Here is a 23,124-nt window from a genome sequence, read left to right on the forward strand (position 1 = left end):
CTCAGATTCTTGCCATGGAATGACCACGTCTCTTATGACTCATCTGTACATGTTTTTGGTTGTTCTCACAGCAGTTTGAGGTGCTTGCAAAGGTATTGAGAGTTGAGAGAAACAAAAGTTACGCTTTTGAGATTTTGAGAGTTTGAAGAGAGGTTGATCTATTTTTCCTTTGTTCAGTGTGTGTCTCTTCCTGTTTCCAGAGGTAAGGGCAGTTTTAGACCCTGTTTATATGTTTTCTGAAGGGTTAAAGGAAGGAGAAGCATGCTTAGGTTATTCATGGTAGTTTTGATGTTTTATGCATGTATTCATGATTATGTGGTATGTTTGTTTTGTTGTTTGGGGTTATTAGCTAGTTTTGGACCCCTGTGACCATATACTTGAGTATATGTGAGTTGAGTAGAGGAGGTAAGCATGTTTGGAGAGATTGAAGGGAAGGAGGAGATGGTTTGCCGTTGAAGCTGAGTTCTGGATGAACTCAGGTTCGGCAGCCGAAGGTTTATTCGGCCGCCGAACCTCCTGCATGGTGGCTTAGTTGCCACAGCTTGCCCCCGAGTGTTTTTGCATGTTCGGCTCTGTTTGGGGGATTCGGCCGCCAAAGGTGCCGCCGAAGGTACTTGAGTTTCGTCTCTAGAGAGGACATTCGGCCGCCGAACCTGCCGCCGAAAGTGTCCTGTCCAGCTTTCTTTTGCATGCTTTGCATGGATAGTTGAGTGAGTGTAAGGGGATTCTTGGGGAGTTTCATAGAGGTATTGATACGTTAGTTTGGTCCCTCATTTGCGTCCATCTGTATAGGTACAGACCAGAGGAACCAGAGAGAGCAGCAGTGAGTACTGCTCCAGAGGTTCAGAACCTGCAGAGTGAGTCAGTCCAGAGCCAGAGGTGAGTGGAACTAAACTTATGACTTTTAATTGAACCACAAACTGCTTTTAGCATATCTCATGCATCATGTTTATGCCATAGGTTGCTTGCATTAGTATTCACGAATCTGTTGCATTGCATCGTTATTTGGTGATGTGAGTGAATGCTGAATGATCCAATAGTCTCTGACAGGAAGTCCAGGAGCCTTTGACTACGCCCTGGCAGGTATAGAGAAGTCCAGGAGCCTTTGACTACGCCCTGGCAGGTATAGCAAAGTCCAGGAGCCTTTGACTACGCCCTGGCAATGGTAAGTACACAGGTGTTATATACACATATACATATATGACAGGAAGACCAGGTGCTCGATTCTACGCCCTGGCACAGAGTTACTGGGACTATGTGGTGACAGGTTTACTCTTGATGTGGCTTGTCTGTGATATGGTGCATTCCATGAGATCATATTTTACTGAGATGTTTTACTGTTCTACTGACTGGGCTATAGAGCTCATCCCACTCCCTTAACCCCAGTTTTGCAGGTTCAGTGTACAGTGTACAGGGACAGTCCAGCAGAGTACAGGAAAAGTAAAGAGATCTGTAATAGCTTAGAGTGGACATGTAATATTAAAGAGATGTAATAGTTGTTGCTTGACCTAGTGATGTATGTTTTGTACATGATCTGTATATGTATATATGTTTTCCTGTATGTGAAAACCAGGCTTAACAGGTATGAGTTACCCATCTAGAGCAAGCTCTAGTCAGGGATACAGAGTACAGAGTACATGAGTACAGAGTACAGAGATAGTGCATGCACAGGTTAAGCCTTGGTTCAGAAAAGAGTTTTATTTTCACAGAAAATGTATGATCTTGTATGAGGTTTACAGGTACACAGAGAGTATAGCAGGCTTGCTACGGGTTCTGGCGGCCTTAAGCCGACCTGAATCCTAGCGCCTGTGACGGTCCTTTTTGGGGTCGTTACAGATTGGTATCAGAGCCCTAGGTTCACATGATCGGACCTATAGAGATAGTGTTGGGCTCAGACAGGTTAGAAGTGGTCAAGCACAATAGGAAATCATGTCCACTAGGATAGGGTCGTGAGTCCTATCTGCTATGATATGCCATGAGTGTTGCTTATGTATGATTGCTATGTGATGTTTATGTGCTAAAGTGGTATGTTATATGTTGTGTTTCCAGAGTAAAGATGCGAGGAACTCGTCGATCAGCTCGATTGACTGGAGTCCCACCAGAGAATGAGAGACCAGCTGCTCATCCTCCTGCATTGCCTAGGGCAAGGTCTCAGAGATCTAGCAGGGAAGGTACGTCAATAGACCCTAGAAGGTCTGTCGACGAGAGCAGAAGAGGAACAACTAGGGGAGAAAGATCAGAGGAAAGGAGGGAAGCTATGGAGATTGATCAGTCTGCAGATGACAGCATGGGTATAGGCAGTTTTGAGGAAGGTATGGGAGAGTCACAGGGAGGTGCTCAGACCTCAGGTTTTGGCTATCCAGAGTATCCGATGGGAGGTATGTTGGAGTACTCGAGTTTTGTGCCATATCCTCCTTATATGCCTTATATGCCTTATCCTTACTATCCACCATATCCTATGTATCCCTCTTCCCCTATACATCCAAGTGCAGCACACCTAGAGCCAAATGAACCAAATGAACCAGTACTACCACCAGAACCAGTAGCCCCTGTTGTTGACAGACATGAACCTAGCTCATCTGGAGGTAAAGTCCAAATGACGGAGTACTTGAAATTGGATGCTCCTAAATACAACACGGGAGATGATCCATTTGATTACCTCAGAGCAGTTAGGATGATCACCAGTGAATTGGGAGCAGATGATAGGAGAGCCATTGAGATGGCAGGTTTCACAATAAAATGCAAGAAAGCCAGAGAATGGTTTAAGAATTATGTGGAGCCTAGAATGGACAGCATGTCATGGGGAGAGTTCGCCAATGAGTTTGCAGGGTGGGCTTTTCCTGACAGTTCGAGGGAGATGAAAGTAATTGAATTTGAACAATTGAGACAGACAGATGAGATGAGTGTTGATGAATTCACAGATAAGTTCCTGGATCTGCTTCAGTACGTGGGTCAAGCCTATGATACTGATCAGAAGAAAGCAAGGAGATATACTATGAGACTGCATCCCATGTATGCTTCCTTGATTCTTCCAGCAGAAAAGGAGAGTTTCCATACCATTGTAGACGCGGCCAGGAAAATGGAAGCTAGTGCCAATATTCAGAAACAGTCAAAGGCACAGGCGTCGGGTTCTAAAGCCCCCACACCAAGCAGTAAAAGATGGGATAGAGCAAAAGGAACAAAGAGTAAGTTCTGGAGTAAAGTCAAGTCAGGTCTGGGAATAGGTAGTGGCTCAAGCTCTGGCACAGCTCCAATCTGCAGACGATGCGGAAAACCACATGGAGGAGTTTGTCGGTTGGGATCTACAGCTTGTTTTCGATGTGGACAGGAAGGGCATATTGCTCGGGATTGTCCACAGATGACTTTTGCACCATCCCAGCAGATGAGTTCAGGCAGTGTGGTACAGCCAGTTGTACGGCCAGCAGCTCCAGTCATGCCTCAGACTAGTGGCAGAGGTAAAGGGAGAGGGGTAGCCTCTACTTCAGCAGCAGGTTCCCGAGGTGGAAATCCGGTAGCCCCAGCACGGATTTTCACAGTGACACAGGAGGAGGCTAACACGTCGAACACAGTGGTGTCAGGTAATCTCATCATTGGGTGTTCAGATGTGTATGCTTTGATGGACCCCGGTGCTTCTCATTCCTTTATTGCTTCGAGAGCCATAGAGAGATTGGGTTTGATCAGTTCTGAGTTAGAGTATCCTCTCTGGGTCAGTGGACCTAGATGTGACCCATCAGTGGTAGTGTCAGTCTGTCGTTTCAGTCCAGTGTTTATAGAGGGTAGATGCCTTCCAGCTGACCTTGTGGTTCTAGATTTGACAGATTTTGATGTCATTCTAGGGATGGATTGGTTATCTACATATAGTGCTACGTTGGACTGTAGAGAGAAGCTAGTGAGTCTCAGAGACCAGGATGGGTCAGAGTGTGTCTTCAGAGGAGACAGGAGAGGTACACCCAGAGGTATGATTTCAGCCCTTCAGGCTCGTCGTTTGCTTAGGAGGGGTTGTCAGGGGTTTCTAGCTCATGTGAGAGAGCTAGACAGTCAGGTGAGGGAACCAGCCACAGTACCAGTAGTCCGAGAGTTTCTCGATGTGTTCCCAGACGATTTGCCAGGACTACCACCTGATAGGGAGATAGGGTTTGAAATTGAATTACTGCCAGGTACCAGACCTATCTCTATTCCTCCCTACAGGATGGCGCCAGCTGAGTTAACAGAGTTGAAAGAACAGTTACAGGACTTGGTAGATAAGGGTTTCATCCGCCCTAGTACCTCACCTTGGGGTGCTCCAGTGCTTTTTGTCAGAAAGAAGGATGGATCCCTCAGACTGTGTATCGACTACAGACAGTTGAACAAGGTCACTATCAAGAATAGGTATCCCTTACCTCGGATTGATGATCTATTTGACCATCTAGCTGGAGCAAGTTGTTTCTCGAAAATAGATCTGAGATCTGGGTATCATCAGTTGAGAGTCAGAGAGGCAGATGTGCCTAAGACAGCTTTTCGGACCAGATATGGGCATTATGAGTTCTTAGTGATGCCGTTCGGGTTGACTAATGCCCCTGCAGCATTTATGGATCTCATGAACAGGGTATTCAGTGAGTTTCTGGATCACTTTGTCATTGTGTTTATCGATGATATCTTAGTGTATTCCAGAGATGCAGAGGAGCATGCCCAGCATCTGAGGATTGTTTTGCAGACACTGAGAGAGCATGGTTTATATGCCAAGTTCTCGAAGTGTGAGTTTTGGTTAAGGAGCATTGCCTTCTTGGGACATGTGGTATCAGCAGAGGGTATTGAGGTAGACCCCAAGAAGATAGAGGCTGTAGCTAACTGGCCCAGACCCACGACAGTGACTGAGATTAAAAGCTTTCTGGGACTGGCAGGTTACTACAGGAGGTTCGTTCAGAACTTCTCAAAAATAGCAGCTCCTATGACCAAATTGACTCAGAAGAACCAGAAGTTTATCTGGTCAGACCAGTGTGAAGAGAGCTTTGAGGAGCTCAAGAGGAGATTGACAACAGCACCAGTGTTAGCTCTGCCTGTCAGTAATGAAGAGTTCACAGTATTCTGTGATGCATCTCGAGTGGGATTGGGTTGTGTATTGATGCAGAGTGATAGAGTCATAGCTTATGCTTCTAGACAGTTGAAGAAGCATGAGGTGAATTACCCTACCCATGACCTAGAGATGGCAGCAGTTATCTTTGCACTTAAGATGTGGCGACATTACCTCTACGGGGTTAAATGCGAGATCTACACCGATCACAAGAGTTTACAGTACATCTTAAGTCAGAGAGAGCTGAATTTGCGGCAGAGAAGGTGGGTCAAATTGCTCAGTGATTATGATTGTAAAATCCAGTATCATCCGGGTAAGGCGAATGTTGTCGCAGACGCCCTAAGCCGGAAGTCACTAGGCAGTTTATCCCATATAGCAGCAGAGCGGAGACCAGTTATGATGGAGCTTTATAAGCTCTTTGATGAGGGATTACAGCTCGAGTTGTCTGGTACAGGTGCGTTGATAGCACAGATGAAAGTGACACCTGTGTTTCTGGAGCAGATAGCTCAGAGACAGCATGAGGACCCTGAGTTGATGAAAATTGCCAGGACTGTTCAGTCAGGTAATAGTGTAGAGTTCAGATTTGACAGCAAAGGGATCCTTCGCTATGGGAGTCGACTTTGTGTACCAGATAGGGACAGTGTGAAGGAAGACATTATGAGGGAAGCTCATAATGCGAGGTATAGTGTTCACCCAGGAGCTACCAAGATGTATCAGGATCTGAAAAGGGTCTATTGGTGGCCAGCCATGAAGAAAGAAGTGGCGCAGTTTGTGACAGCCTGTGAGGTTTGTCAGAGGGTGAAATTAGAGCATCAGAAACCAGCAGGAATGCTTAACCCATTACCGATTCCAGAGTGGAAATGGGAGAACATAGCCATGGATTTTGTAGTGGGTTTACCAGTAGCGTCCAACAGGATAGACTCGATATGGGTGATTGTGGACAGACTCACGAAATCTGCTCATTTTCTTCCAGTACGGAGTAACTATTCTGTGGATAAGTTGGCACAGGTCTATCTGGATGAGATAGTGAGATTACATGGAGTTCCAATGTCTATAGTTTCAGACAGAGGACCTCAGTTTACCTCCCGCTTTTGCGGAGTCTGCAAAGTGCGATGGGCACGAGATTAGATTTTAGTACTGCTTTCCACCCACAGACTGATGGACAGTCAGAAAGGACCATCCAAACCATAGAGGATATGCTTCGACTATGTGTGTTAGACTTTGGCGGTTCTTGGAGGCAGCATCTACCTTTGGTGGAGTTTGCCTACAATAACAGTCATCATGCTAGCATTGGGATGGCTCCTTATGAAGCTCTGTATGAGAGGAAATGCAGATCCCCTGTTTGTTGGGAAGAGGTAGGAGAGAAGGCTCTTGCAGGGCCAGAGTTAGTAGACATTACCAGTAGAATGGTGCCCATGATCAGAGAGAGAATCAGAACAGCTCAGAGTAGACAGAAAAGTTATGCAGACGTGCGCAGAAAGCAGTTAGAGTTCCAGGAGGGTAATTGGGTATTGCTGAAAGTGTCTCCAATGAAAGGAGTGGTTCGTTTTGGGAAGAAAGGTAAATTAGCTCCACGGTACATTGGACCCTTTGAGGTGTTGCAGAGGATCAGAAATGTGTCGTATAAGCTGGATTTACCTGCTTCTATGGAGAGGATTCACCCGGTCTTTCATGTTTCTATGCTACGGCAGTTTGTGTCAGATCCGAATCAGGTTCTGAGTGAGCCTGAGGTGGAGATTCACACAGATCTCACCTATGTAGAACAGCCAGTGCGGATTATGGACACACAGATCAGACAGCTAAGGAACAAGGAGATTCCGATGGTGAAAGTTTTATGGAACCACCATAATCTAGAAGAGTGCACCTGGGAAACGCGGGAGTCTATGCTCCAGCAGTATCCATATTTGTTTTGAGGTAAGTTTTCCCCGTTTCATGTGTTCATTGTGTGTTTTAGGAACATCCGAGGACGAATGTTCTTAAGGAGGGGAGAATGTAATACCCGGCTTGAGTCCGGCACCGGAATTCCTGTTGTCTGGTGGAATCCGGGGTGCTGGGATTCGATAAAGGGTAGGATTTTTGTTTCTAAGTGTTATGAGGTGTTTTATGGTTTACAGTTTTATCGTTTTGAGTTGAAATTGACCTAAGGCAGTTGAGCCAAGTTCGGCCGCCGAAGGTAAGTTCGGCCGCCGAAAGTGCTCAAGATTCGGCTTCCAAAGGTAAGTTCGGCCCCCGAATGTTGCATGGTTTCGCATGCGATTGGGCAGCCGAAGCTGAGTTGGCTAGTGAGCTGAGTCATGTTTGTTTTGACAAGTGTTGGCCTCAGATTCTTGCCATGGAATGACCACGTCTCTTATGACTCATCTGTACATGTTTTTGGTTGTTCTCACAGCAGTTTGAGGTGCTTGCAAAGGTATTGAGAGTTGAGAGAAACAAAAGTTACGCTTTTGAGATTTTGAGAGTTTGAAGAGAGGTTGATCTATTTTTCCTTTGTTCAGTGTGTGTCTCTTCCTGTTTCCAGAGGTAAGGGCAGTTTTAGACCCTGTTTATATGTTTTCTGAAGGGTTAAAGGAAGGAGAAGCATGCTTAGGTTATTCATGGTAGTTTTGATGTTTTATGCATGTATTCATGATTATGTGGTATGTTTGTTTTGTTGTTTGGGGTTATTAGCTAGTTTTGGACCCCTGTGACCATATACTTGAGTATATGTGAGTTGAGTAGAGGAGGTAAGCATGTTTGGAGAGATTGAAGGGAAGGAGGAGATGGTTTGTCGTTGAAGCTGAGTTCTGGATGAACTCAGGTTCGGCAGCCGAAGGTTTATTCGGCCGCCGAACCTCCTGCATGGTGGCTTAGTTGCCACAGCTTGCCCCCGAGTGTTTTTGCATGTTCGGCTCTGTTTGGGGGATTCGGCCGCCAAAGGTGCCGCCGAAGGTACTTGAGTTTCGTCTCTGGAGAGGACATTCGGCCGCCGAACCTGCCGCCGAAAGTGTCCTGTCCAGCTTTCTTTTGCATGCTTTGCATGGATAGTTGAGTGAGTGTAAGGGGATTCTTGGGAAGTTTCATAGAGGTATTGATACGTTAGTTTGGTCCCTCATTTGCATCCATCTGTATAGGTACAGACCAGAGGAACCAGAGAGAGCAGCAGTGAGTACTGCTCCAGAGGTTCAGAACCTGCAGAGTGAGTCAGTCCAGAGCCAGAGGTGAGTGGAACTAAACTTATGACTTTTAATTGAACCACAAACTGCTTTTAGCATATCTCATGCATCATGTTTATGCCATAGGTTGCTTGCATTAGTATTCACGAATCTGTTGCATTGCATCGTTATTTGGTGATGTGAGTGAATGCTGAATGATCCAATAGTCTCTGACAGGAAGTCCAGGAGCCTTTGACTACGCCCTGGCAGGTATAGAGAAGTCCAGGAGCCTTTGACTACGCCCTGGCAGGTATAGCAAAGTCCAGGAGCCTTTGACTACGCCCTGGCAATGGTAAGTACACAGGTGTTATATACACATATACATATATGACAGGAAGACCAGGTGCTCGATTCTACGCCCTGGCACAGAGTTACTGGGACTATGTGGTGACAGGTTTACTCTTGATGTGGCTTGTCTGTGATATGGTGCATTCCATCAGATCATATTTTACTGAGATGTTTTACTGTTCTACTCACTGGGCTATAGAGCTCATCCCACTCCCTTAACCCCAGTTTTGCAGGTTCAGTGTACAGTGTACAGGGACAGTCCAGCAGAGTACAGGAAAAGTAAAGAGATCTGTAATAGCTTAGAGTGGACATGTAATATTAAAGAGATGTAATAGTTGTTGCTTGACCTAGTGATGTATGTTTTGTACATGATCTGTATATGTATATATGTTTTCCTGTATGTGAAAACCAGGCTTAACAGGTATGAGTTACCCATCTAGAGCAAGCTCTAGTCAGGGATACAGAGTACAGAGTACATGAGTACAGAGTACAGAGATAGTGCATGCACAGGTTAAGCCTTGGTTCAGAAAAGAGTTTTATTTTCACAGAAAATGTATGATCTTGTATGAGGTTTACAGGTACACAGAGAGTATAGCAGGCTTGCTACGGGTTCTGGCGGCCTTAAGCCGACCTGAATCCTAGCGCCGGTGACGGTCCTTTTTGGGGTCGTTACAACCAGCTCTTGCAACTGTTCTTTTAGCTCCTTCAACTCAGCTAGTGCCATCCTGTAGGGAGGGATAGAGATCGGTCTGGTTCCCAGTATCAATTCTTTTTCAAACTCTATCTCCCTAGCACGTGGTAAACCTGGCAACTCGTCTGGAAAAATATCTAAAAACTCCCTGACCACAGGCACTGAGGCGGGCTGTCTAACATGACTATCCAGCTCTCTCACATGAGCTAGAAAACCCTGACAACCCCTCCTGAGCAACCTACGAGCCTGAAGGGCTAATATCAAACCTCTAGGTGTACCCCTCATGTCTCCTCTAAAGACAACCTCTGACCCATCCTGACCTCTGAACCTGACTACCTTGTCGCTGCAGTCCAAGGTAGCACCATGGGTAGATAGCCAATCCATGCCTAGAATGACATCAAAATCCATCAAATCTAGAACCACAAGGTCGGCTGGAAGGCATCTTCCCTCAACAAAGACTGGACTAAACCGGCAGACTGACTCTGCCACTGATGGATCACATTTGGGTCCACTGACCCAAAGGGGACAATCTAACCCAGAGACCATCAAACCCAACCTCTCAACGGCTCTCGGAGCAACAAAAGAATGAGATGCACCAGGGTCCATTAAGGCATAAACATCTGAACAACCAATTATGAGATTACCTGACATCACGGTGTTTGATGCATTTGCCTCCTGTTGTGTCATCGTGAAGATCCGTGCTGGAGCTGATGGACCTTCACCCCTGAAACCCGCTGAAGAAGAGGCTGCCCCTCTCCCTCTACCTCTGCCACTGGCCTGTGTCGCAGCTGGAGCTCTGGCTGAGCCACACTACTAGAAGCAGTCTGCTGGGACTGTGCCATAAAAGTTGCTCTAGGACACTCCCGTGCCATGTGTCCCTCCTGCCCACATCTGAAGCAGGCTATTGTCCCATACCGACATACTCCCTTGTGCGGCTTACCACACTTCACACAAACTGCACTGTCTGCACCTGAACTCGAGCCACCTCCTAATCCCAGACCTGACTTTGTCTTGCTCCAGAACTTGTTCTTCTTTGGCTTCTTGGTGGTATTAGCCCACCTTTTACTGCCTGAAGATGCTGTACTCAAAGAAGAGGGATCTAACCTTCCCCCACCTGGGGTCTTGGAACCCGAAGACTGTGCCACAGACTGTTTAACTTTCCCTTCAATGATTGCACTAGCCTCCATTCTCCGGGCCATATCCACTATAGCATGGAAACTCTCCCTCTCTGCTGATTGGATCAAGGAGGAATACCTGGAATGAAGCCTCATGATATACCTCCTAGCCTTCTTCTAGTCTGTGTCAAGAGTTTGCCCTGCAAACGGCAACAGCTCTAAGAACTTATCAGTGTATTCATCTACACTCATCTCCTCCGTCTGCCTTAGCTATTCGAACTCAATCATCTTCAACTCCCTTGAACTATCAGGGAAAGCCCACCCTGCAAACTCATTAGCAAATTCCTCCCATAATAGACTATCCAACCTCGGGTTCACATAGTTTTTAAACCACTCTCGGGCCTTCTTGCACTTCAGTGTGAACCCAGCCATCTGAATGGCTCTATTGTCATATGCTCCTAACTCATCTGTTATCATCTTGACCGTCCTGAGGTACTCAAATGGATCATCACCTGATTCATACTTAGGAGCATCCAACTTCAAGTAGTCAGTCATCTTGACCTTGCTCCCTTCAGATGAGCTAGGTTTAGGTGCTTGGACTTCTGGGACTACAGGTTCAACTGGTGGTGGAGAAGGTGCAACATCCCCTGAGTTAGGGTTTGCTGTACCTGGATAGAAAGATGGAGGTGGGTACATAGGGTACTGTGGGTATGGTGGGTAGAAAGGTGGGTATGGCATGTAAGAAGGATAAGGGTTAAAGCTGGGGTAATCTGATGTACCTCCCATCGAATACTCGGGATTCTGTGAAAAGGGTGGGTACTGGGGTGATTGAACAAACCTCGAGGCCTGAGTGCCTCCCTGAGACTCTCCCATGCCCTCTTCAGACATGCTCACACCAAGACTGCCATCCCTCCTCTGATCCACATCCATATCATCCCCCACATCTTCTGACACTCCTCCCTGAATTGTTCCTCTTCTGCTCATATCAAAAGACCTTCTAGGGTCCCATGACACTCTCTCCCTACTGGACCTGCAGGACATTGCCCTAGGCAATGCAGGAGGGCGGGCATCCATGCCCTCATCCTGAGGTAGTACTCCAGTCAATCGTGCAGATCGACGAGTTCCTCGCATCCTATTTTCTGAAAAACAGCACACATCACATAAACATTAGCATCAAATGGTTCATGTGGAAACACATGAACCCGCATCAGATACATAACATATCATTAATGCGAATGCATATCATCATGGCATTTCACATCAGTATTCAAGACAGGACTCCACATCCTATCCTAGTGGACATGATTTTCCTATTGTGCTTGTCCTTCTATACATCTATGAGCCCGACACTCTCTAGGTCCGACCATATGAAACCTAGGGCTCTGATACCAATCTGTAACGACCTGGAAACCGGACCGCTACCGGCTCTAGGATCCAGATCGGCTTAAGGCCGCCGGGACCCGTAGCAAGCCTAACATACATCCTGTATACCTGTTAAATCCCATACATGATCAATCACGTACATAAAAACTTTAAACTTTTTCTTTCACCAAGCTTAATCTGTGCATGCACAACTTATAAATATAAAACCCACACTGGAGCCCTCATCAAATGTTCCAATGGGGTAACATATCATACATTAAGCTTGGTTTACATAAACATCATTAAAACATTTCATTAAAAAGATCAAGTACCAAAAGGGGATTAACATACACTAGGGCCAAGCACAATTCTATCCTCAATTCAATTCTTTACATTACATTACATTATAACATTTTACAATACATGTCCAAATCTAACTATTACATAAAACATGACTTCTTTACCCTTGCTGACTTCCTGGCCTATCCCGTACCTGCAAACCTGGGGGTTAAGGGAATGGGGTGAGCTACTAGAGCCCAATGAGCAGAATAGTAAAATATTATATTAAAATTCATGCTTTCATGAAATGCGTCACATCACAAACAAATCACATTAAGGATGAACTTGTCACCAATAGCCCTCTACATATCCAATAGTGCCAGAACGTAGTAAAAAATAACCTTCTTGGTTACCTACAATTTACAACTGTAGATAGTGGTGAAGGATCATATCCACAGAGAATTGATTACCTATTTATTTATCTCAATCAAGACCAATAGAACTAATTGAAAGCACAAGTGAAAGTAAGTAATCAAAGAGAAATAGAAACAAGTGCAACGAAAGCAAAAAGGGGGGTTTTGAGATTGATTTGTCTAAGAACTATTGAAAGCAATTAAAACAGCAAGTAATCAAAATAAAACAAGAAATCAATATGAGAAAAGTCTAGTTGAAGATATGGATCCACTTTGGTTGTTTGGGTTGATCATTGAAACATGTTTATCTTGATTGATTCAATAGGTTGGTTATGGGGGTGGAAGACGCTTCTCACCACCATGTCTTTCCTTATGAACAAATTGATTAGGGAACGTCCTCTAACCAATTACTAATCAACAAATTGCCAAGGAACGTCCTTGGGCCATAGGCATCAAAACAATTGCCAATTGCATGAAGAACAAGAAAGAGCCAAACCCTAGCTACTCAAACGCATGAGGTGTTGCTAGATCATACAATTTCTTGGTTTTTACACCAAGTGTTCTATGGACAGAATATTTCCAGCAATTACGGACTAACAAATATCCAATCCAACAATCAATTAACTTTGCGATAAAGAATCAAGTGGCCAATTTGATCAAAACAACAAAGCAATCTTGGAATCAAACCACAATTGCAAGAATATTGAATAAAATCAAAGACAAAAGTTTCTGTTCAGATCTCACAACCCTTTAAACAACCTTAGTTTCAACCAAACTTCAACTAGAAAGAAGGGTTTCAGCCACTCATGGCTGAACCAAAATAGAAAATAAAAGAAAAGAAGAAGAAAAGATGAAGAACTAGGTGAAGAGAGAGCCTTGGAGAGGCTGCCGAATTTCCTTGAGAAGAGGTGGATCAAAATCTGTCTTCTTGTCTTCTTGAAGCCTTTAAATATGTCTTGAGAGGCTGCCTAGGGTTTCATAGAATTTCAGAAGACTTTTAGAGGCTGTCCAAAGTGTCCTTGGTGTTGCATGTGCCTTGTTTGTGCATGAGTGAAGGCAAAAACGAGTCACATGTGATAGAAGGCAAGTGGGGGCACTTTGGTCTTTTCATAGCTGTCCAAGATCCTCAAGATGATGTACATTAAGTCCAAGAGATTGTCCATGCACTAATGAGGAAGGTGGAGCCTCCTTTTGAATTTTGAATGTGCATGATACTAAGTGGGAAACATGTGATCTTTGGATTTGGCTTCATTAATAAGCTTGATCTTGAAATCCAATATTTGAATGTGAATCTTGAAGATTTGGATCTCAAAATACTTCCCTTGTTTGGCTCCTCAAATATGGCAACTTGGGATATGGCTTCTTGAATAAGGAAAGTGTGCATTGGAGTGCATTTTCGGCTGCCTAAAGTGAGTTTCGGAGGCTGGACTTTCGGCTCTGGACACAAGGTTCGGCGGCCGAAGGTGCGGCCGAAGGTGGTCGACTTTCATTTCTGGAGTCCTCTTTCGGCCGCCGAAGGTTGCCGCCGAAGGTGACTGATTTCGGAGGACTCCAGAAATGAAAGTCGACCACCTTCGGCGGCACCTTCGGCCGCCGAACCTTGTGTCCAGAGCCGAAAGTCCAGCCTCCAAAACTCACTTTAGGCAGCCGAAAATGCACTCCAATGCACACTTTCCTTATTCAAGAAGCCATATCCCAAGTTACCATATTTGAGGAGCCAAACAAGGGAAGTATTTTGCAATCCAAATCTTCAAGATTCACATTCAAATATTGGATTTCAAGATCAAGCTTATTAAGGAAGCCAAATCCAAAGATCACATGTTTCCCACTTAGTATCATGCACATTCAAAATTCAAAAGGAGGCTCCACCTTCCTCATTAGTGCATGGGCAATCTCTTGGACTTAATATACAGCATCTTGAGGATCTTGGACAGCTATGAAAAGACCAAAGTGCCCCCACTTGCCTTCTATCACATGTGACTCGTTTTTGCCTTCACTCATGCACAAACAAGGCACATGCAATACCAAGGACACTTTGGACAGCCTCTAAAAGTCTCCTGGACTTCCATGAAACCCTAGGCAGCCTCTCAAAACATATTTAAAGGCTTCAAGAAGACAAGAAGACAGATTTTGATCCACCTCTTCTCAAGGAAACTCGGCAGCCTCTCCAAGGCTCTCTCTTCACCTAGTTCTTCATCTTTTCTTCTTCTTTTCATTTATTTTCTGTTTTGGTTCAGCCATAAGTGGCTGAAACCCTTCTTTCTAGTTGAAGTTTGGTTGAAACTAAGGTTGTTTAAAGGGTTGTGAGATCTGAACAGAAACTTTTGTCTTTGATTTTATTCAATATTCATGCAATTGTGCTTTGATTTCAAGATTGCTTTGTTGTTTTGATCAAATTGGCCACTTGATTCTTGATCGCAAAGTTAATTGATTGTTGGATTGGATATTTGTTAGTCCGTAATTGCTGGAAATATTCTGTCCATAGAACACTTGGTGTAAAAACTAAGAAATTGTATGATCTAACAACATCTCATGCATTTGAGTAGCTAGGGTTTGGCTCTTTCTTGTTCTTCATGCAATTGGCAATTGTTTTGATGCCTATGGCCCAAGGACGTTCCTTGGCAATTTGTTGATTAGTAATTGGTTAGAGGACGTTCCCTAATCAATTTTTTCATAAGGAAAGACATGGTGGTGAGAAGCGTCTTCCACCCCCATAACCAACCTATTGAATCAATCAAGATAACCATGTTTCAATGATCAACCCAAACAACCAAAGTGGATCCATATCTTCAACTAGACTTTTCTCATATTGATTTCTTGTTTTATTTTGATTACTTGCTGTTTTAATTGCTTTCAATAGTTGTTAGACAAATCAATCTCAAAACCCCCCTTTTTACTTTCCTTGCACTTGTTTCTATTTCTCTTTGATTACTTGCTTTCACTTGTGCTTTCAATTAGTTCTATTAGTCTTGATTGAGATAAATAAATAGGTAATCAATTCTCTGTGGATATGATCCTTCACCACTATCTACAGTTGTAAATTATAGATAACCAAGAAGGTTATTTTTTACCGTCCTCAACAACCGCACTGTCAAAAATTGGCGCCGTTGCCGGGGAATTGATATCACTTGTTTATTTTCTTTCATGGCCAGATCTGAACGCAGGGACACACTACCCTTTGATCCAGAAATTGAACGCACTCTCAGAAGAGTTGGAAAGCAAGCCGTAAAGCAATCTGCCCAACATTCGGCCGCCGAACCCAACCCATCTTCGGCCGTCGAAAGTTCTTCACTCCAGCAACCGAATTCTGCACCAATGGCAGAACTTCAAGCACCAGTTGCTGCCCATGATGGACATGCTGTCCAAGGCCAAATGGTTCAAGAAAATCCAGCAATTAGGCCCCAAGAACAAAGAGAAAGGACCATGGGAGAATTGGCAACTCCTGTAGGTGATTATGCCCCACTTTGCATCACCTACCCACCTCTGACAGTTCCCTTTGAACTGAAGACAGGTTTGATAAACATTCTCCCTAAGTTTAGAGGTAGAGAAAATGAAAATCCACACAAGCACTTAAAAGCATTCAATATAATCTGTTCATCTATGAAACCTCAAGGTATCTCTGAAGACCAAATTAAGTTGAGAGCCTTCCCCTTTTCATTGGATGACTTTGCTAAAGATTGGTTATTTTACTTGCCACCTGGATCTATTACTTCTTGGGTTGATATGGTCAGAACCTTTTTGAACAAATACTTCCCAACTCATAAATCAATTGGCATAATAAGAGAAATTACAAGCATAAAGCAAAAACCATCTGAGGACCTATATGATTATTAGGAAAGGTTTGAAAGACTTTGCACAGAATGCCCTCAACATGACATGTCAGACAAGGCCCTTATACAATTCTTCTATGGAGGATTATCTCCCTCAGAGAGAAAATTCATTTATGTAACCTGTGGAGGCTCCATTGAAGACAAAACACCTAGACAAATGAGAAAATTAATCTCCACTCTTGCAGCCTCATCTAGGCAATATGGAGAAGAGAGGCAACTACAAAGGGCCAATGAGGTAAATTTTCCTACTATGTCTGAACTAACATCTGTTATAAAAAATGTTTTGGTGGATGTGGTACAACAGATTCAAGCACCCCAGCCACTTAGGCCATGTGGGATTTGTTTATGTGTGGGACACCCAACTGATCAATGTCCCACACTCCAAGAAGACCATCATCCAGCCAACGCCATTGGGAGGTACAACAACCAGCCTAGATATGATCCATACTCCAACACCTATAATCCAGGTTGGAGAGACCATCCCAATTTCAGCTATGGAAAGGGCAACACTGATCAGAATCACCAAGGTTACCAAAGAAGCCAAGTCCAACCAGCACCTCCAATGGACAATAACACTATGAATGAGGTAGTGAAGACCTTGCAAGTGATACAACAACATATGGGACAAATGGCCACCTCCATAAACAGATTGGAAGCTCAAGGAAAGTTGCCATCCCAGACAGAGGCAAATCCCAAACAAAATGTAAGTGCCATTACTTTGAGAAGTGGGAAAGAGCTTCAAGATGCAAGATGTGAGGAGGAAAAGCAAGTTGAACCAAAACATGCATCATCTGAGACACCCTCTGCACAACATCTAAGGCAATCTGAAGCCTCTTCATCGCATTCTACACCACCTCCTGCGCAAAGAGCTGACCCGAAGGTAAGTTTTCACATCCCACCTCCTTTTCCAAAAAGATTTGAAAAAACTCAAAAAGAAAAAGAAGAAAAGGAGATCCTTTAGACCTTCAGAAAAGTGGAGATCAACATACCACTGCTAGATGCTGTCAAGTAGATTCCAAGGTACGCAAAATTTCTGAAAGAGTTGTGCACCAACAGAAGAAAGCTAGCTGAAAGAGAGAAAGTAAGTATAGGTGATGTAGTTACTGCTGTTATTAAAAGAGAACTCCCTACTAAATGCAAGGACAAAGGTATGTTTGCTATCTCTTGCAAAATTGGGAATGTTGGTATCAAGAAAGCCATGTGTGATCTTGGTGCATCTATCAATGTCATGCCTCTCTCCATCTATAAATCTCTCAATGCATGTGCACTAAAAGCAATAAGAGTTGTGATACAATTGGCTGATAGATCTGTGGTATACCCCATAGGTGTTCTAGAAGATGTGTTAGTCCAAGTAGATGAACTTGTCTTTCCTGCTGATTTTTATGTGATTGATACTAAGGAAGATAGTTGCAATACTAGTTCTGACATTCTTCTTGGACGTCCCTTCTTGAGTACTGCTAGAACTAAAATTGATGTGCATGATGGTACTCTTACCATGGAGTTTGAAGGGGAAGTAATCAAGTACAATGTTTATGATGCTATGAAATACCCACATGACATGACCCCTGTTTATGGTATTGATATTATTGACTGTTTGAGCCAAGATGTGTTTAATGAGAATCAAGATTGTGTTTTAAATGATGATCTTTGCAGGATTGAAAGCCATAAACTTAAAGAAACCATCTGCAGCATTCAGCAGATTGAGGTTACGTAGACAGAAGACATTCGGCTGCCGAACATAGACACCTTTCGGCCGCCGAACCCTACTGACCTTCGAAATCCGAATCCTGCTGCACCGCTCCCGAAAGTCACTGCGCAAAAGGAAGACGAACTTCGGCCGCCAAACACCTTTCAGCCGCCGAACTTGACTGACCTGTGGAAGCCGAACCCATCGCCAAAGCTCATTCTGCAAACTGAAGAAGTTCGGCCGCCGAACTCAGACACTTTTCGGCCGCCGAACCTCCACCAGCAGGCTCCATCACAAGCAAGCTCTTTTACCCCACCTTCTTTACAGACAAGCTCAGAACAATACCTTCCTGAACCTTAAGAAACCAAGGAAGACCTCCTTGAACAAATCTTCCTTGCTCAGTCTGATGAGCCATGGTACGCCGATATGGTAAACTACTTGGCCACAGGTAACTTACCTTCTGACATGCCCAAGCACACTAAAGATAAAATAAAAAAGGATGACAAATACTATGTTTGGGATGAGCCATATTTGTGGAAACATTGTGCTGACCAAATGATAAGGAGATGCATTCCTGATCAAGAAATAGCCTCTGTACTTACTTTTTGTCATTCATATAGTTGTGGAGGACACTTTGGTCCAAGGAAAACTGCTCACAAGATACTTGAAAGTGGCCTATTCTGGCCCACCATGTTTCGAGATGCTTTTCTATTTTGCAGGACATGTGCCAGGTGTCAACAGACCGGAAATCTGAGCAAAAGAAATCAAATGCCACAAAACCCCATCATGGTCTGTGAGGTGTTTGATGTTTGGGGCATAGACTTCATGGGACCATTCCCACCATCCTTTGGATACACTTATATCATCCTTGCAGTGGATTATGTATCCAAGTGGGTGGAGGCTAGAGCAACTAAGACTGATGATGACAAGGCAGTGGTAGACTTTGTGAAGACCAACATCTTTGCTAGACATGGAGTACCAAAAGCAATCATCAGTGATAGAGGGACCCATTTTTGCAATAGGGTAGTGGAAAGCCTTCTCAGAAAACACAATGTCATCCACAGAACATCCACAGCCTACCACCCTCAGACGAATGGACAAGCTGAAGTGTCCAACAGAGAAATCAAAGCCATCCTTGAAAAGACAGTTTCTCCCAACCGAAAGGATTGGAGCTTAAGATTAGAGGATGCCTTATGGGCCTACAGAACAGCCTACAAGACCCCCATAGGTATGTCTCCTTATAGACTTGTCTATGGGAAAGCTTGTCACCTCCCAGTTGAGCTTGAGCACAAGGCATATTGGGCTGTAAAGAATTGCAACATGGACTTCAAAGAAGCCGGACACCATCGCAAGTTACAACTGCAAGAGCTTGAGGAAATAAGACGAGATGCATATGAGAACTCTTGGAACTACAAAACAAAGACCAAAGCCTCCCATGACAATCATCTTTCAAGAAAACAATTTGAGGTTGGTGATAAAGTCTTACTCTTTGACTCTCGTCTGAAACTATTCCCAGGAAAGCTACGATCTAGGTGGATTGGACCATTCATTGTAGAACATGCATACCCACATGGAGCTGTAGACATCCGAAGCATAGAAACTGGAAAAATCTTCAAGGTGAATGTGTAACGACCCCAAAATGGACCGTCACCGGCGCTAGGATTCAGGTCGGCTTAAGGCCGCCAGAACCCGTAGCAAGCCTGCTATACTCTCTGTGTACCTGTAAATCTCAAACATGATCATACATTTTCTGTGAAAATAAAAACTCTTTTCTGAACCAAGGCTTAACCTGTGCATGCACTATCTCTGTACTCTGTACTCTGTACTCTGTACTCTGTACCCCTGACTAGAGCTTGCTCTAGATGGGTTAACTCATACCTGTTAAGCCTGGTTTTTCACATATAGTAAAACATATATACATATACCGATCATGTACATAACAAACATCACTAAGTCAAGCACATTTCTAACTTTATACACAACTATTACATCCCTTTAATATTACATGTCCACTCTAAGCTATTACAAATCTCTTTACTCTTTTTGTACTCTGTGGATCTCCTCTGTATCTTGTATACTAAACCTGCAAAACTGGGGTTAAGGGAGTGGGATGAGCTCTATAGCCCAGTGAGTAGAACAGTAAAACATCTCAATAAAATATGATCTCATGGAATGCACCATATCACAGACAATCCACATCAAGGGTCAACCTGCCACCACATAGTCCCCGTAACTCTGCCGTGCCAGGGCGTAGAATCGAGCACCTGGTCTTCCTGTCATATATGTATATGTGTATATAACACCTCTGTACTTACCATTGCCAGGGCGTAGTCAAAGGCTCCTGGACTTTACTATATACCTGCCAGGGCGTAGTCAAAGGCTCCTGGACTTCTCTGTACCTGCCAGGGCGTAGTCAAAGGCTCCTGGACTTCTCTCAGAGACTATTGGATCATTCAGCATTCACCCACAACAACAATGAACTATGCAATGCAACATATTCATGAATTCTAATGCAAACAACCTGCTGTATACTCATGATGCATGAACTATGCTGAAAGCAGTTTATGTCTCAATTAAAAGCATTAAGTTTAGTTCCACTTACCTCTGGCTAACTGGACTGACTCTGCAGGCTCTGAAAACTCTGGAGCAGTACTCACTGCTGCTCTCTCTGGTTCCTCTGGTCTGTGTAAGCATAAATAAACTCAAATGAGGGACCAAACTAACTTATGACCAACTCTATTAAACTCCCCAAGAACTCACTCTAACATCCATGCAAAGCATGCAAAGGAAAGCTGGACAGGACACTTTCGGAGGCAGGTTCGGCGGCCGAAAGTGCTCTCCAGAGACGAAACTCAAGCACCTTCGGCGGCCGAAACTCTACTTTCGGCAGCCGAACCCTTTCGGGGGCAAGTTTCGGAGGCTAAAAGGCACTCCAAAGACGAAAGTCTCTAACCTTCGGTGGCACCTTTGGCGGCCGAACTTCCCTCCAGAGCCGAAAGTCCAAAAGCTCGGGGGCAAGCTTGGGCAGCCGAAGCCACCTCCTCATAGGTTCAGCGGCCGAATGTACCTTCGGTGGCCGAACCTGAGTTCATCCGCAAGGCAGAAACTTACTCTACCTCTCGCCAAAAGCACCAAAACCCTCTCAAACTCAACCACCTCAATCCTCAACTTGCATACACTCATGTATATGCTCAAACGGGTCAAAAACTACCTTAACACCCCAAACACACAACACAAACAACACAGAAACAAGCTCTATGCACAAAATCATCAAAACCTCACAAAGAACCCTATTCATGCAACTCTCCCCCAAATCCACATAAAACCTTCAGAAAACATAAAAACAAGCTCAGGATCTTCACTTACCTCTTGAAACCAAGAAAATGAACGATCCTAACGTAGAGTTTTGAAGCAACTCTCCTTCAAACTCTCCAAACTTCACAACTTTGAGTTTTTAGCTTAAAACCTTCAAAATACCATCAAAACTAATCAAATCTTTGCAAGATTGGATGAAAACATGAAAGAATACTCACTAAGGACAGGGTCTCACCTCAGAAGACAAAAGAAACGGTGCTCTTACCGCTTCAACCGACTGAGGGCCATTTATAGGTGGCTGGCCAGACCACCTTCGGCAGCCACACGTGAAATCGAAAGCCATGCATGTTCGGCGGCCGAACCTCAACTTCGGCGGCCGAACCTGGCTTTTCTGCCTTGGTTCATTTCATTCAAAAACCTCATTTCCTTATACTTTAACACTATAAAACATACCAAAACATGGTAGAAAAACATCACTCTCACCCGTCTAGAGCCTCCCGACATCCGAAACTCCATCGGCAAGTAGAATTCCGACGCCGGACTCTCGCCGGGTATTACATTCTCCCCCCCCCTTAAGAACATTCGTCCTCGAATGTCCTAAAACAAACAAGTAACACATAAAAAAGGAGGAAAACTAACCTCAAAACAAATATGGATACTGCTGGAGCATAGACTCCCGCGTCTCCCAGGTGCACTCTTCTAGATTATGGTGGTTCCACAGAACTTTCACCATTGGGATCTCTTTGTTCCTTAGCTGTCTGATTTGTGTGTCCAGAATCCGCATTGGCTGCTCTATATAGGTGAGATCTGTATGAATCTCCACCTCAGGCTCACTCAGAACCTGATTCGGATCTGACACAAACTGCCGTAGCATAGAAACATGAAATACCGGGTGAATTCTCTCCATAGAAGCAGGTAAATCCAGCTTATACGACACATTTCCGATCCTCTGTAAAATCTCAAAGGGTCCAATGTACCGTGGAGCTAATTTACCCTTCTTCCCAAAACGAACCACTCCTTTCATTGGAGACACTTTGAGCAATACCCAATTACCTTCCTGGAACTCTAACTGTTTTCTGCGCACGTCTGTATAACTTTTCTGTCTGCTCTGCGCTGTTCTGATTCTCTCTCTGATCATGGGCACCATTCTACTGGTAACCTCTACTAACTCTGGCCCTACAAGAGCCTTCTCTCCTATCTCTTCCCAACAAACAGGTGATCTGCACTTCTTCCCATACAAAGCTTCATAAAGAGCCATCCCTATGCTAGCATGATGGCTGTTATTGTAGGCAAACTCTACCAAAGGTAGATGCTGTCTCCAAGAACTGCCAAAGTCTAACACACACAGTCGAAGCATATCCTCTATGGTCTGGATGGTCCTTTCTGACTGTCCATCAGTCTGTGGGTGGAAAGCAGTGCTAAAATCCAACCTCGTGCCCATCGCATTCTGCAGACTTCGCCAAAATCTGGAGGTAAACTGAGGTCCTCTGTCTGAGACTATAGACACTGGAACTCCATGTAATCTCACTATCTCATCCAGATAGACCTATGCCAACTTATCCACAGAATAGTTACTCCGTACTGGAAGAAAATGAGCAGCTTTCGTGAGTCTGTCCACAATCACCCATATAGAATCTATCCTGTTGGACGCTGCTGGTAAACCCACTACAAAATCCATAGCTATGTTCTCCCATTTCCACTCTGGAATCGGTAATGGGTTAAGCATTCCGGCTGGTTTCTGATGTTCTAGTTTCACCCTCTGGCAAACCTCACAGGCTGTCACAAACTGCGCCACTTCTTTCTTCATGGCTGGCCACCAATAAACCCTTTTCAGATCCTGATACATCTTGGTGGCTCCTGGGTGAACACTATACCTCGCATTATGAGCTTCCCTCATAATGTC

The sequence above is a fragment of the Manihot esculenta genome, chromosome 18 (genome assembly GCF_001659605.2).
Source record: "Manihot esculenta cultivar AM560-2 chromosome 18, M.esculenta_v8, whole genome shotgun sequence".
Taxonomy (NCBI): domain Eukaryota; kingdom Viridiplantae; phylum Streptophyta; class Magnoliopsida; order Malpighiales; family Euphorbiaceae; genus Manihot; species Manihot esculenta.